This window comes from Ochotona curzoniae, unplaced genomic scaffold, assembly GCF_017591425.1.
Source record: "Ochotona curzoniae isolate NIBS_2020 unplaced genomic scaffold, NIBS_Ocur_1.0 contig_1014, whole genome shotgun sequence".
In the NCBI taxonomy this organism is placed as follows: domain Eukaryota; kingdom Metazoa; phylum Chordata; class Mammalia; order Lagomorpha; family Ochotonidae; genus Ochotona; species Ochotona curzoniae.
In genome coordinates, this window is record NW_024464920.1 from 6,267,188 (window position 1) to 6,280,787 (window position 13,600).

Sequence of the window (13,600 nt, forward strand, 5' to 3'; positions counted from 1 at the left end):
TCCCCAGTCAAATATGTGAATCATGAAAGTCACCCAAAATATCAAATCATTAATCTAAATCATCTGTCTCACAACTTTGAGCATTATGCCCTTAACCTTGGCTATGTTACCCTTGGCTATATTAATTTTGACAGGCTGTGAAAATTCCCAATTTTGATTTCCATTTTATTTATTTTTCCTCACTCTGGTCTCAATATGACCTAGAGTTAATCTACTTTATTCTGACCTAACCAACTTAATATGTAATTTATATTCATTAACTTTTTAGTATAAAATATTTCACTTGTATGCTTTGCTCATTAATGGTGGTATAATTAAATTTACTTAATTTGTTTTTCAAATTCTTTTGTTTTTCAAAAGAATTTAATGCAACTGAACAACTGTTTTCCCAGAAAATGGTTGAAAATATGCTGTATATAAAGATGAGGAATGGTGAGGAATACACTGTGGTATATTGAAAATGGTGAACTGCCATTAAGCAATGAGTTTTTATATTTTGAATGTGAAGTTATTGAAAATCATTCACATGGTTTTCTGAAGAAACCTACCTGCTAATATTCATTTTCTCAGTCCAAAAGACACACACATATGTGGGGCATCTACATATCTGGTCCTGTGTACACTTCTGTACCTAAATACACATTCACACACACACACACACACACACACACACACACACACGGACTGAACATGTTTCCATTTTACACTAGTCTAAAAATGAGATAAAGATGCAGAGGAGTGGGCGATAGAGCTGTTCATTAAAATGCATATGCAATTTGTGATGTGTTCAGAACTATACTGGTCATTTTTCAGGATACACAGATTAAAAACGTCCCTGCGGTTATGATGGTCACATATACTCAATGTAACATCTAGCAAATAGTCTAAAACAGCAGATTGGATTGTCCAGACCAATTGCACTACATGAATTCAGAGAAGAGAAACAGCCTGTGAATGCTTTGTATCCAGTAACATAGAGGTCTTGTGGGTTTTGGTCGTATTAGAACTGGGGGTAGACATCTGTGCCTTGACGAGTCCTGTACTTGTCTTAAACTATCCATTTTCCACAACAGAGCCCCCACTTTCATGATCTGTTCTGTCTCCGCACCCTGCCTTTCCTTAACACATCATTTGCCACACATGGCAATGCATTCATGCTGTTCTGTTGTCATCTTTGCCTAATTCTTCTTTTTTTTTCATATTTCATATCTCATCAGGGGCTGATGATCAAGTGCATATACTGTCTGAATTCTGTGCTTCATACTATTTGGTGGGAAGAGATTTCTTCCTTTTTAGGTTCTCTGAACTTGTGTGTTCACTGTCTGTAATGCTGATACTTTGGTCAAAATTTACTACCTAGTTAGGTATATATATGCATCTTTTAATGTAAGTTCATGACATATTTGTTTTTCCCCACCCTCAAGTTTTTAAATTGACACCTAGTAATTGTGCATATTTATGGTTACTTGTGGATATTTAAATGAATGTGCACGTTTTAATTTATCTGAAAAATGAAATCAGAGCATTAGCATACACCATCACCTCAAATATTGATTGGTTTCTTGTCCTGGGAACCATCAAATTGGCTTTGCAAAGAATATGCACTCATTGTTGCAAACATAATAAAATATAATATAAATAAAAACATTTAATACTTACTTGTAGGGGTCCCTGCATAGTAACCTAGCGGCTATAGTCCTCGCCTTGCACACGCTGGGATCCCATATGGGCTCCAGGTCTAATCCCAGCAGCCCTGATTTCCATGCAGCTTCCTGCTTGTGGCCTGGGAAAGCAGTTGAGGACAGCCCAAGTTCTTGGGACCCTGCACCCACTTGGGAGACCCAGAAGAGGCTCCGGGCTCTTGGCTTTGGATTGGCTTAGCTCTGCCTGTTGTGGCCACTTGGGGAGTCAATCAACAGACGGAAGATCTTCCTCTCTGTCTCTCCTCCTCTCTGTGTATCTGCCTTTCCAATAAAAATATATAAATCTGAAAAAGAAGCTAAAAAAATAGTTACTGGTAGGTTACACTATTATTCCAGGGCTCTGTTAATCTAAAAATTATGAAGTTGCCAAGAAGTTGTAAGTGATAAATGTGCCATTAACTGTGTGGTAAGAAGGAATATTAATATATGTACAATATTTGTACAAAATAAAGAAAGTATAATGGTGTAGTCAGAAAAAATATTATTAGTGAAAAGAATTTTAAATGGAAAGACATAAATAATACATAAAACTTAGTTGTACAACATTTTTGTTAGATTTCTTAGGCTAATAACAGGACTTGGAGAATGCCTTCTGTAAGCTACTAGAAAACTGAGCCAAGTATGTCAAATACACATTTTCACCCTGAGATAAGAGACAGGACTATATAATCCTTAATGGGAAAAAAGAAAGAAATTAGACCCTACTGTCACCTTGAGCTCTGCCTGGATGCAGCATCTTAACCATAGCACAGAAGGAAAAGCAGAGACGAAGTAGTCTCATCAAGTTTAAAAACCGGGATTGGACTAGAGGAAGGCTGAGAAGGAATTTGCAAGCAGAGGGACAGAAAGGAGGCAGCACCACCAAAAACTTCTGCCTTAAATTATCTTTGAATAGCAACCTAACTATAGACAGAAATGGAAGTCAATAAAAATGTAAAAAGAAGAAAATTCCAGGGGAAGAACTCTGAGATATGTGAGCAAAACGATGCTTGGAGCTGCTTAGGGACAAAAACCATGGCACGTTCCTACCTGCCATTGGGAAAGGACTTGCTGAAGCATTGTGGTATCTCACAGACATCCCAGCAGGGTAATTGAAATTATAGTGTTGAGGCTAAAGTAGCCTTGCAGAGAGGTGCTCTAGACCAACCTACAGAAAGTTTTTAAGGGAAAACAAACAAACAACAACAACAATAACAACAACCAAAGCCTCTTTGAGTGTATGAGATTGCTTTCAAAATGATTTATGCTAGTACAACATGTAGTGCTGTATAAAAGGAATGTGATTCAACCCAGAACTGAACAATGTATTGAGTGGAAGACAACTTAAAAAAATACTGCAAAACAAAAAAGAAACTCATTACTATGCGAAGACTCATTAATAAAAATAGAAGCCAAAATTATAGAGTTATAAAATCTCTCTGTATTAAAGTATTTGTCATATTCAAAATATTAATGGGAGAACTGATCAATTAAGTATAGCACAGGAGATAAAACAGTATGCAAAGAATAGTATGATAGCTGAGAAGAAATAATAGGCATGGAAAGAATGGAGAAAGAGAGATCAGTGAAGTGGATGGATAAGACACAGAAGAAAATGAATTAAAAATAGATAAAAAGAGTCTCAGTATCCTTCAGAAAACTATCATGTGACCAAACATCTGTGAAAATGGAGTTCCAAGAGTTCCAAGGAGAGGAGTGATTACAAGTGGCAGTGTACCAGAAAAAAATGTGAGAAGCAATGATAAAAAAAAATTGTAACTTGGTTGAAAACTATAAATAAACTGACTCAATGAGTTCAAATTTTAATAATGGCTCACATTAATGAACCTAGGTGTACATCACAACCAAATTATTGATGACAAGTAGTAAACAGAAAATCTTAAAAACCGCTAGACAGAAAATGTACATTATGTAGATAGATAAGAATAAGAAAGGAATCAAATAGATTTATTATTTGTCAGAAAATATGCAATTTAAATTGTGATTTAATTAAAAATTCTAAGACAAAGATATCTAGAAAGTTCCCAAGTACATAGAAATGAAATAACATTATATAAATGACCACTGTATCAAAACAAGTCATGACAAAAATTAGAAGTTTTACATAAATATTAATAATCACAGAAATTTCAGAGTTTCTATCAGAAGTTAGAGGGAGACTAATAGAACCCAATTATTTTTTAAGATTATTTTATTGGAAAGTCACATATACAGAGAGGAGGAGAGACAGGAAGATCTGTCTGATCTTTCACTTCCCAAGTGGCTGACGAAGCCAGAAGCCAGGAGCTTCTTCCAGGCCTCCTACATGGGTGCAGGGTCCCAAGGGTTTGGACAGTCCTCTACTGCTTTCCTAGGCCACAACCAGGGAACTGGAAGGGAAGTGGGGCTGCTGGGATTAGAACTGGTGTCCATCTGGGATCTTGGCACTTTCAAGGCAAAGACTTTCGCCTCTAAGCTACCATGCCAGGCCATAAAACCCAATTCTTAAGTGACTTAAACTTTCACATTTAAACAATGAGACAAGGGCCTGGCACAGTAGCCTAGTGGCTAAAGTCCTCACCTTGCACGTGCTGGGATCCCAGATAGGCGCTGGTTCCTGTCTGCCCCACTTCTCATACAGCTCCCAGCTTATGGCCTGGGAAAGCAGTAGAGGATGGCCCAAAGCCTTGGGCCCTGGCACTTGCTTGGCAGACCCCAAGGAAGTTCCTGGTCCCTGGCTTAGAGCTCAGCTTCAGCCATTGTGGCCACCTGGGGAGTGAATCAATGCATGGATGGTCTGTCTCTCTATAAATCTTAACTTTCCAATAAAAATAAATAAATCTTTAAAAAAAAAAAACCCAAGTATATGAAAAAGCAATAGAAAAAAAAGTAATGAAGCTCAAAATTGATCAGTGATCAGGAAAAAGCAGAAAGACGCAAATTACCAATACTGGAAGTAAAAGGAGGGTTATAAATAGATTTAAGACAATGAAAAGAATAATTGAACAATATAAATGAATGTCTCAATTAATTTGACAACCTAGATAAAATTGAAGAATTACTTGAAAGGTACAAATTATACAGTGATTGAAAGAGAAGTATGTAATTGGAATATACCTTTTTAAGTAAAGAAGCATAATTCATAGTTAAATCTTTTCTAAGAGGAAAATCAGGTTTAGATGGTCAATGGTAAACTCTTAGGACCTGGGATGGTAGCCTATTGGCTAAAGTCCTTGCCTTGCACATGCTGGGATCCCATATGGGCTCCAGTTCTAATCCTGGCAGCTCCACTTCCCATGCAGCTCCTTGCTTGTGGCCTGGAAAGCAGTTGAGGATGGCCCAAGACCTTGGGACCCTGCACCCACTTGGGAGACCCCTTGAAGAGGCTCCTGGCTTTGGATTGGCTCCGTTCCAGCCGGTGCAGCCGCCTGGGGAGTGAATGAATGGATGGAAGATCTTCTCTGTCTCTCCTCCTCTCTGTAGATCTGATTTTCCAATGAAAAAATAACAAATTGAAAAAAAAATATTTAAGAAAACTCTTAGAAAATAAAGAATGAAAATTTCCTTAATATATGAAGTGAGAATTTCTGTGGTATCAGACATTTCACAAAGAGAAAACTTGGGATCAATATCACTTAGGAATGCAGGATTAAAAATGCCTTATGGATAGTGACAAGTCAGCTCCAGAAATATATTGAAAAGATTATTTATTATACTAAATGGAATATATTCCAGTAAGATCATGGTATCTTGACAAGTAAAATTCCTGCAATTCACCCTATTAATTGGTTGAAAGAGGAAAAGCATATGATCATGTTAATAGTTATAGGAAAATCATCTATTCATGGTTCCAAGTTCCAGTAAATTGGGATATGCAAGCATGGTCAAAATTATAAAGGATCTCTACAAAAATGTTACAGCTAACTTTCTTCATGATGTTGAAATACTGAATGCTTTCTCACTTAAAATTAGAAACAAGAGTATTTAGTACTACATTGATAATTCTGACAAGTGCAACAAGACAAGGAGAAGAAATGAAAGCATGCAGGTTTTAAAGGAAAACTAGAAAACCGTTCATTCACAGATTAAGTGATCTTTTATGTAGAACATCCTAAAAACATGTAAAAGCAGCAAATAGCATCAACATTTGGTTAGCAAAGTATAAGGTCAGCAAACAAAAATCAACTTTTTGTTTGCTTTTTTTTCATGAGAAACTCTTGAAAACTAAAATTTCAATTTGAAATCTGGGCACAAATGCAATTTTGGATATCAACTTTTTCAAGATGAACAAGATATAAATATCAGATTTTAAATTTACTAAGAATGTATATATTAAGGAATCTCATCCTCCACACAAAAATCTGCTAGCCCCTTGTAGGAATCAATGTAATAATTTACTTGATTATGATAATAATAATTTCTTAAAGTACACAAAAAACTAAAAAATATATTGTATTATCCTAAATTCATAAATTTTATTTACCAATTATACTCCAAGAAAGCCAGGGAAGAAGAAAAATAAAAAATATTTTTGGAAATCGCATTGAAAATATTTGCCAAATCATGAAAGAAACATTGCCCCCTACAAATATAATGAAGTATGTGCAAGACCTATACACTGAAGTGTAAAATCACAGTTGACGTGAATTAAGGAAACCCAACACATGGAAGCACGTAGAGACCATATTCGTATATTGGAAGACAATATTGTTAAGGTATCTGTTATACCAGTTTGTACTATACATTCAGTGCAATCCCAAGTAAAATTCAGTCTAGAAGATTTTCAGTCTTGAAGGGGGTGGATCAGCTAATTGAGTCATTGTGTGGCCCCACAATTTGATGAAGTTCTTAAAAATACATATCTCACTTGAGATTAGCTAAAAGGCCCAGAAGCAATTAAAAATACATACAATAAAAGATAAAAAGATTTCCGGGGTTATAAACAGGGGAATATTGAAAGGGGGAAAATGTGCAATGCAAATTGTTGATGGAAGATGCACTTCTTGATTTTAGGGATCTCACTGGTGTTTATTTTTGAAATTAGCACATGTTATACATAGAAATGCGTAATAAGCAAATATATAAATGTGAGTTTAAGAAAAGGGTAAAATTTTATCAAAATATTATGTGTTTATATAAAATAGTCTTTGTGAAGCATTATTTATTGCTCCGAAAGTTATCCAAATTACCTTCCTTACCAAATCTTGCCAAAAAAGCCAAACTGTTCTTGAATAAACCTAAAATAACCTTAACATGCAATTAGCTTTTGCCAATTGATCATAAACTTGGCACCATATAGATATTCTTCTCTCCACTGTGTTAATTACTAGGCCATAGTCATATAAAGGAACAAAAGTTTTAAGAGATAATAAAAACATACATACAAATTAATGATGTCAAAGCAGAATAGCAAACCATCTGTATCTTTAAGTTTGAAGTTTCTTAGATGAATTTCCAAAGGATGTAAGATACGCAAACAGCAGATGCAGGAAAATGTGTTTAAACTGAATGGTTTTAGAGGAATTCCATTTTCTCATGTTTTATTAAAAGAGAATGTTTCTCCCTAGTTTATTCTCCAATGTTCCTTGCAAATAAGGCATATGCTTTTACCAGCAATTCTTTTCTTTAGTAAAGGTGAAATACATTTGGCATGAACAGATCCCTGAGTTTAGAATCCCATTATATGCGGTAACCTCATCTTCCTGTATGGGTGCTAGGAGGTACTCATTTACATAAAGATGTAAGTTTACTTTTTACTTTGCTCTTTCTTTACTCAGCAGGTATAAATGCAGTTTAGTATTTGTAGTAAAATCCAGATGAGCCTGAGATAATTTTTTTTTCAGAAGATTTAAATGTTTGTAGCTTTTGAGAATTTTCACAAATTTGGAACACATGGTTGTGGTGAAAAGCTAGCACACGAGAGAGCCTTGCAACTTTGCAAGGTGTTCAGAAACATTTCAGAAATATTTAGTGTTAGTAAGATTCAGAAAATAGGATGCTTAATATTAAAATTTCAGAGTGTTATTATAGCATGTGATCTTTTTCTCAGGACAAACTTGATATGTGAGTCTTTTTGAGCAAAACATACACCTACCTGTCCCACCAATGCTCTTATAGCTTTGGGATACCTGAAGCAGCTTAATATCCTACAATTTTCTCCTCTTAATGCTCTGCTAAACCGACAGACCTCAAATTTACAATTATAAGAAATAAAATATCCGGGCATATCACATTGCTGAGTCGTTATTGTTGCCTCTTGACAAATAACGATGATTTCTTTGCAATTTTCCTACATAATGAGGTTATGCAAGTGCAGAGAGGAAGTTCATGCTGTAGTGTAATTGTTCTGCATAGTAACGTGGAGAGGAGTTTAAAGAGCTAATGAGAAAAACTTTTAGGAAGAAATAGACACCAAGAATTTTTTTTTTTTTTTTGAGGAAAAAGATGAAAAGCATCCTTCTGACTAGCCATCATCACACACATAGTATATTGGTAGGGGAAGAGATGAAATTGAGTTGTACAGTTTAAATTGTGCTCTCCTTCCATACTGGGAATCTTTAGAATAGAATTTGGGATGATAGTATTCAAAGTCTTGAAAGAAAAATAATGCCAACCAAGAATATTGTATCTAGTAAAATCCCCCCCGCCCTTTTTAAAGAAGTGATGGAGATATAAACTATTTCCCAGGCAAATAGAAACTAAGAGAATTCAGTGAACCAGATCAGTCTTAGAGCACGTCTTGAAGGGAGCCTATATTAAAGGTAACTGTCATGAAAACACATGACAATACCAACAGAACTAGAACAGATATAATCAGGAACCTATCAATAAAATAACAAGAATTTGCTTCATATCCATCACTAGTGATCTTGAGTGAATTGGATTCAATTCTCCATCGGAAATGTACAGATTGTGTATTTTTTTTTCTTTAAGATTTATTTATGTTTGTTGCAAAGACAGATTAGATTCACAGATAGAGTCAGAGATTAGATTTACAGAGAAAAGGAGAATCAGAGAGAAAGATCTTTCATCTGTTAGTCCACTCCCCAAGTGGCCACAATAGCCAGAACTGTCTCCCACATGGGTACAGGGTCCCAAAACTTTGGGCTATCCTCTACTGCTTTCCCTGGCTACATACAGGGAGCTGGATAGGAAGTGGAGCAGCTGCGATATGAACAGGTGCCCATATGGAATCACAGTGTATGCAAGGTGAGGATTTAGCCACTTAGCTATCATGCTAGGACTGGCTGCATGTTTTTAAAAGATAGTGAAACCCACCTGTATGCTGCCTGCAACTAACACAGAGAAGGAGTGAGGATTGGGAAAAGATATACCATGCAAATGGAAAGCAAAAATGAGCGATAGTTAAAGTCATATCAAATAAAATAGACTTTAAATTTTTAAAAAGCTGTATGGAGGAAAATATATTGATAAGAGGATCATTCAACAATCAGATTTAATAATCATAAATACAAGACCCAGATATTTAAACTTGAAACCTAAAGGAAAAAATATATTCCAACACAATAATAGTGGTAGAATTTAATACTCCATTGTCATCAATGGTAAATCATCCAGGCAGAAAATCAATAAAGTTGAATTAAGCTGTAGAGCAAATTGATTGACCTAACATATAGTTAAAAATATTTCACCCAACAGCTACAGAATACATTTTGTTCTCTGCATATGAAACATTTTCTGAAATAGTTTATCAGGACTCGAATCAAATCTCAGTAAATCTGAAAAAATTGAAAGCATTCCGTGTTTTGTCTTACTGAATCACAAAGGAATGCACTATAATTAAAAAATAACAAAAATTTTAAAGATACATGGAAATTCAGCATCATGCTCCTGATAGACCAGTACCATCTAAAAATAGATCTCAATATAATGATGTATTTCTAGCACTTAGTAATAACAAGAACAAACCAAACCCCAAATTAGTAAGAGGCAGATAATTTCAAAAATCAGGAAAGTAAATAAAATTGAAAATAAGAAAAATCAAAACATAAAAGAAAATTGAAAGCTGGTGTCTTGAAGCTATCAACACAGACAAGCCTCTACTGAGAGTATAAAGGAAATAAAAAGAAAAACAAAATTAGAGATTATATAGGAGAGATTATACCCAATACCATATTGTAAGAAGCTACTGTGAGCAATTATATGTTAAAAAATTTAATGGAATAAATGGTTACATTCCTGTCTACATATAACCTACTAAAAGTAAATCCAGAGGATACAGAAAATATAAATGGACCTATAATATGTAGTTAGATTGAAGCAGTAATTAAATGTGTCTAGTTGGCTTCACAGTTGAATTATACAGATCATTTAAAGAGAAAACAACTGCAATAATTTTCTAAGTATTCAAAAATATCAAAAGGATTGGGCTTTACCAAAGTCTATGATTCCATCATTATTGTGATACAAAAATCAAACAAATATAAAACACAAAAAGAAAACCTCAGACCAGTGACCATCATGAACTTAGATGAAAAGTTCTCAACAAAAGATTAGAAGACTGAATCCAGGACTATACCACAAAGATTTCACTTTATGGTCAAGTCAATATACCCCAACTATGTGAAATTGGTGTAAACTTGTCAGTCAATAAGATCATAACACATCTTTTCTTCTTCTCTCTGCCTTCATGGTGAATGTCCCCAGGTCTTACTCACCATGTCTTCTTACAAGACTTTTAGAGTCAAGAGGTTCCTGGTCTAACAACAACGATAACAATTGTCCCATTCCTCAATGGCTTTGAGTGAAAATCGGTAATAACATCAGGTATAATTCCAAGAGGAGACATTGAAGATGAACCAAGCTGGGTCTGTGAGGAACTGCAATTCAACAGATGAAACATATATTTTATGCCGCATCAATGTCACTATTTTCTTAACCAGGTTAAGCTGAAGGTACCACCATCATCTATCTGTACTGGTGAACATGTGTGATTGGGGCTGTAACTAGTGGTTTGGTTCAATAATAAATATGTGAGGCCTTTTGAAAAGAAAAACAAAATCATACATCACGTTAACAGATTGAAGAACAAAAGCCATGGGATCATCTCAATCATGTAGAGAAAACATTTGTTAAGATTTAATGTCTCCATGATTAGAAGGAAAGTAAAGCTTCCAACAAATTGGATACAGACTAGGAAACATACATCAAAATGATAAAACCTATAAATGACAAACCATTTGTATTATACAGAATGGGGAAAACTGAAAGCATATTCTCTCAGATTGGGGACAAGATGTTCACTTTCAGCGCTCATATTCAATGTAGTACTGGAAGTTGTGCATGAGCAGTTGGGAAAGAGAAATCAATGGCATCAAACTTGGAATGGAGAAATGTCCATATTTGTAGATGGCATGGTTTTGTACTTAGAACACACAAAACACCAAAATATGTTAGGAGGGATAAACTTGTTCAAAAAAGTCACATGATACAAAATCAACATACAAAAGCAATAGCATTTTTATATATCAATAATGGCCTCTGTAAAAGAGATATCCTATTTATTTATACAATTTTAAATATTTAGGCATAAACATAGTAGAAGAAGTAAAAATCTGTACTGTGAAAATAATAAAACACTAATGAAAGATATCATCAAGGACATAAAATGGAAATATATTCCCTTTTCATGGATTAGAAGACTTCATAATATTAAATGTCTGAACCAGTAGATGGAAGATGTTTCTCTTTCTCTCTATAAATTTGATTTTCAAATAAAAATAAAGAAATGTTAAAATAAATCTTTAAAAGTCCACCAAGCTAATTAAGAACTGGACTAGGGACCTGAATAGATAGTTCTCAAATGAATAAAGATGGCTAATCTATTTTCAAGAAATTGTCACTATCCCGAGCCATGCAGGAAATGCAATTCAAAACCACAAATAAGATACTTTTTCACCCCTGTTGGAATAGCTAATATAGAAGAATACAGAAAATAACAAAAGCTGGTGGAATGTAGGGTTAAAATCACTCTTATACACTGTTGATGAGATTGTATACTAGCACAGCTGCTAAAGAAACCAAAGGAAAAGTTTGTAGAAATCTGAAGCTAGAACTGCTGTAGGCTGTAACAATTCCACCAATGGATACATTTCCAAAAGACAACACAATGTGTCCAGAGATGCCTGACTCACCATGTTTATTGTAGCAATGTTCAAATCCCCAAGGTGTGGAATCCAGTAAGGTGTCTATCATTATCTGAATGGATAATGAAAATTTGGCACGTCTATACATCACTCAATACTATTTGTTCATGAAAGAAATACATATTGCTATTTGCACCAAAATGGATGGAAGTATAGGACTTCATGTTGAATAAAAATAAGCCAGATGCAGAAAGGTGAATGCTGTGTGCTGGAGCTAAACAAAATAATCACCTTAGCCTGAACACAGAATGTTGATTGCTGAAGGCTGGGAGGAGTAAGAGGGATAAAAAGAATATGGATCTGGGCCCAGCACGGTAGCCTATTGGCTAAAATCCTTGCCTTGAACGTGCTGGGATCCCACATGGGCGCTGGTTCATATCCTAGCTGCTCCACTTCCCATCCAGCTCCCTGCTTTTGGCCTGGGAAAGCAGTTGGTGACAGCTCAAAGCCTTGGGATCCTGCACATGCAAGGGAGACCCAAAAGAAGCTCCAGGCTCCTGACTTCAGATCAGCTCAGCTGTGGCTGTTGCGGGCAGTTGGAGGTTGAATCATTGGATGGGAGATCTTCCTCTCTTTCTCTTCTCTCTGTGTATCTGACTTTGCAATAAAAATAAATAGTAATAATAAAGAATTTGGGTCTAAAAAGTAGGGGAAGCTGAGTTTGTTGATTAGTTGTGACAAATATACTAACATGAGCTGTTAATAATAGGGAAGGTGATTATGATTTATAGATTATGAGAAATAATCATAGATGTTAGCAACCAGAGAAGGTAGATGTGGGGTTTGTGGGAGTTCTTTGCACTAAGCATTTTGTTTTGTTAATTTAAAAACTTTAAAACAGTTAAGAGAAATAAAATGTTGTAAAAATACATGCATTTTGCTGCAACACTGTTTTGAAATTCACTGCATACAAAGCTATTTTCACAAAGGTGAGGAGAAAGTATATTGTGAAAAAAAAATTGTGGGTTTAGTTTTTTGTACCAAGATACATTTGTGTTTTAATTTCATTTTCTCCACAAATCTTTCCTTTGAAGTGTTCTTGTGTAAGAGAATTTGTACATACAAACCCTCCATCTTATACAGAGGTCTCATTTTCTTAAAAAAGAAAAATAGGCTGATATCATTATTCTAGAAAGAATTTTTTGTTTGAGCTCCAGTTGGTCTCTCCAGGGTTTTTGATGTGTTGTGACTTATCTTTCCTTTGCAGTAATATAGAATTGGTTTGGTTTTTCTTCTGTATAATCTCTGTGTAAAAATCAGAAAATCTAATCTCTATTCTGGGCTTCATTGCATTCTCTGTAGAAGAATGTTCTGGAGCTTTAAGAATGCAGATACACAGTAAAAAGTATAAAAGACATTTGAGACAGGGAAAACCCTCAGAGTTCAAGTGTGTTCATGTGGTTTCTTTATGACATATAATTAAAGATTGTATTCAGTTTGATAAACTATTTCTGATGCTTCTTTAATTATAATGAATTGAAGCAAAATATGATTTTACACAGCCAATTCATGTACTATCTTTAGGGGGCACTACTAAACCACTGATTAATTCCTTCATGTCTGCTAAAGCTCTTGGTAATGGTGAATGTAAAACTAAGATAGCAGTCATGATATTTGTGACAGAATTAAATACACCCATTAATGCTGATAGAATGTGCTAGAAAGTTGAATGAAAATGATTGGTTGTAGCTCATTGATTCCATTCATTCCCGTTATTTATAATACATTATAAGAGACACAGATGTAAGGCAA

The 13,600-nt window shown here is 34.9% G+C and overlaps 1 protein-coding gene and 1 pseudogene across 6 annotated transcripts in view; both read left to right on the forward strand.

The window, feature by feature from the left end:
• Positions 1-13,600, forward strand: part of ANKS1B (ankyrin repeat and sterile alpha motif domain containing 1B) — a 1,034,668-nt gene that overhangs the window by 242,476 nt on the left and 778,592 nt on the right. The window lies entirely within an intron of this gene.
• On the forward strand, positions 10,362-10,518 carry LOC121156561 (annotated as a pseudogene).